Below are 3403 nucleotides of genomic sequence, written 5' to 3' on the forward strand. Positions count from 1 at the left end.
AGCCAGGAGCACCCTCTGCCACCAGGACACTGTCCATGACGGTGTTTCCGTATCAGTCGGAATGGGGGTGCGGGGAAGCTGGTTGAGGCCTGGGAAAAGCAGTTGGCATGGTCATAATCAGGCAGGAAACGGGAAATGGTGTTGTGAGGTAACAACAGGAAGCGATGATGGCAGAGCGGCGCGGCCCAGTGCGGGCTCGCAGCGGAGAAGAGCGCTGCTCCGCTGTGAGGGAGGTGGCGGGAGCTCTGCACGGCCCTGCTCCGCTGCCCAGGGCTGTTTATCCTTAGCAGCCACTTAAACAATTTGAGCAAAGCGGCGAAGGCTTGTTTACACCTCCACAGCCATGAGGAGGCTGAAGGATATGAACGAGCCCTTCCAACATCCTTCTAAAGCCGCATTAGCAGCAACAATTCCACCTCATAGTTCAGGAGAGAGAAATGGCCAGCCGTGGAAATGGAGACCTCCAGAAGGACATGTAGGGGTTAACTGTCTGCATCCCACTCCCTTCAGAGAAGCACTGCCTGCTCCTCAAATTCACGCTTTGGGATGCCTCTTGCACAGCTCCAACCATCTTAAAAGCACTTGTCAGGTTTCAGTTAATGACATTGACCCTTCCAAGCGTCATCCTTCCCCCTGGTTATTTCAGGTGCCTCTCCAGGAGCAAACACTGGAAGGATCCACCTTTCTCCATGAACCCTAGATAAGTCACACGGTTGGCTTAAACGAGACGCTTCACGCTTGGATGGCTGCAGTGAGGTGAGATGAATCTGCATCTGCTGGAGATGACTGAGAGCAGATTGTGCAGCAACTGCCAAAAAGGCAAGGAAATTCTTCCTCATGCTTGAAAAATGCTTGAAAATCAGATGCAAGGGTTCCTTAACGTTACTGCTTCCATGAAAAAGGAGATATTTGGAATTATAAGCACACAGGTATTTCTACCTCTTCCTAGAATGTAAGTGAACTCTATCTCCAGAAACCTGGACAGGCATTGTGAATTGTATGTAGAGTTTTGAAGAACTTCAAAAACCTCCTCCTAAGCAGCTTATGACAAACATAAATACCATTAAAAGCATGAAAATCAGTGTAATCTTCACGAGAAGAGAGGGTTGGGATGAAGGAAAGAGTCTGTGTACTATAAAGAGACACGAGAGGATGGGAAACTATTGATGAAGAAACTAACACCAGGACCTGGTGAGCTGAATTGAAAGAGGGGATTAGAACAGGGCCATTTCTTTTTTAATTACCATGCTTTTATCTCATGTGGTTTTTTACCCCCCCAGATACATGTTGTTCAAATTGTCTTTTGTTTCTTTGTTGACAATCTTCCAGAGAACAAATGAGTTTATGATCAAGAACAAAATGCTTTGGCAGCGCTTCGGCATTTTCTGCCAAAGCAGAAAATGTAAGGAAAATATTAAACAGTGTTAATAGAGAAGTACTTTCAAATGCACAGTGATTAATATCTGCATCAGAAATTTCAACCTTCCTCACAAACCTCCATGGGAGCCATGTGCCCCAGTACAGGGATCATCACAGCTCTTGCATGATGCCAGGAATGGCCAAATCCTGTTCTGACTGGTGAAGGCCTCTCCAGCTATAAACCTAACTCTCAGCAGATCTGTTTGGATGTTAAATACAACTTAGTTCAATTGAATTTATAAAAACACACATGGTGTCTCTGTGACCTTCTAGGAAGTTAGTTAAAAATATAATCACCAAAACCACTGTGAAGCCAGGAACAATTCAACAAATAAGCTATAAAGTACAGCTAAAAGATGTCATCACCAAACAGCCTCTCCTCAAACTGCATGATTTCCTCCATTAAATGTGTATTTGCAAAACATGATTATGAGCAAGGTGCTCCTTTTGAACCTTGAGACTCTCCCTGGGGATGACCTGATCTTCATGCTGAGCAGCTGGCAGGGTGGGTTGGCTGCAGAGATAGATGGAGTCTGAGCACTGTCTCCAACTTGGCTGGCAAGAGGAAGGACAGAATGCTTGCAGAGGAAATGAAGCAGGATTAAGCCCTTCATGGTGGTTATGTACTATGCTGCTATCTCTGTGAGAGGCAAGTCCATCATTATTGTACAGTCTGTGGAAGAGATAAAGTAGTCATGGGATCATCTGTGTTATGCAGGTCACACAACACCCAGGGCTATGTTATCCCCAGGTGTAAACCCCTCTGTGTGCCTTAGCTGAAGGTGTCCCCTCTCACACAACACGTCAGCCAGAAGTGACCCAGTGAGGGGAGGATGGAGAGATGGAGACTTGGGCAGCAGGAGTTATTTTCCAGTCCATTCCATGCCCTGCACTTTTAAACTTGACCTACTCCTCCTGTTCAGGGGAACACTCCTGCAGTGTGGGAGCTGCACAGAGCCTGTCACCACCGAGTTCCTCAGGGACATGTGTGGAGTGCTGCTGGAAGGCAGTGAAGCCCTCTGGGTGGCAGTGACTGCTGGGTGAGCTGTGTCTCTTTCCCTTTGTGTCTCCTGAGGGGTGAAAAGCTCGTTGGAGGGGACAGCTCATGTATGTGAGAATGGAGTACCTCTGGGAAGCTCATGGTCTGTCATCAAGCTATAAAAGGGAGGAAACAAGGGTACATTCCACCAGGTACAAAGGTCCTTGGAATCAAATGCTGTGAGTGGAACAATTGCATTGGCATGTGAAATTATTGCTGTGTACACAATCAATTACCTGATGGACCAGACAGTTCCACCCTAACCCTGCAGCATGATAGATGTGCTGCAGAAATATATCCCAGAACTGTACAGGGGAAGAGGAGCAAGGGTGGCAGCGGTAATGCCCAGCAGAGGCAGCAGAAAGGATAGCTTTATGGTGCTGGGTCACACTGTTTCCCAGAGAAGGTCAGAGAGCAGAGTAGGATGGTTTAGAGCAGATGCAAGAGTGATCAAGGAGAAATCTCACTGCTTTGGGTGTTGCTGGCCAACCTGCCAGCTCTGGGAGCTGAGCTGTCAAAACTTAAAAAAAGAGAGCAGGACTCAGGGAGGGACAGGCACAACGAGGGCAGGGAATCTTGATGGAGAGGGTGTAAAATTGAAGTTGTGAAAACAGTGAAGAGTGGCAGAGTGATGAGTGATGTCAATTCTCTACAACTGGAGTCTGGATTGAGAGCAAAATGTGCTGGGAGTGTCATATTTGCTGCGTAAAAGCAATGTGTATTTATGGGTCAGGAATGGGAGATAAGGGAATGACAGGCAAACACAGATACGTAACTGTCGCTTAGACTGCTGCAGTGAAGGTTTGCCAGTGACCTACAGTGCCTTTCTTGTTTTAGCATAAATTAATGAAAGAAAAGACTGAGGAGCACTGAAAATACCTGATACGCGTTTTTTCAGAGATAATTTCATCTGTTGGACTAGGTGGCTGCAATTGCACAATAACT

At 46.7% G+C, this 3403-nt stretch overlaps 1 long non-coding RNA gene across 1 annotated transcript; it reads left to right on the top strand.

Moving 5' to 3' along the window:
- Window positions 1-203: 203 nt before the first annotated feature.
- On the top strand, window positions 204-862 carry LOC135303199 (uncharacterized). The gene is made up of 2 exons (XR_010364685.1): window positions 204-475; window positions 647-862. It is a non-coding gene; the product is annotated as an uncharacterized LOC135303199 (long non-coding RNA).
- Window positions 863-3403: the final 2541 nt, after the last annotated feature.

This window comes from Passer domesticus, chromosome 6, assembly GCF_036417665.1.
Source record: "Passer domesticus isolate bPasDom1 chromosome 6, bPasDom1.hap1, whole genome shotgun sequence".
Classification (NCBI taxonomy): Eukaryota; Metazoa; Chordata; class Aves; order Passeriformes; family Passeridae; genus Passer; species Passer domesticus.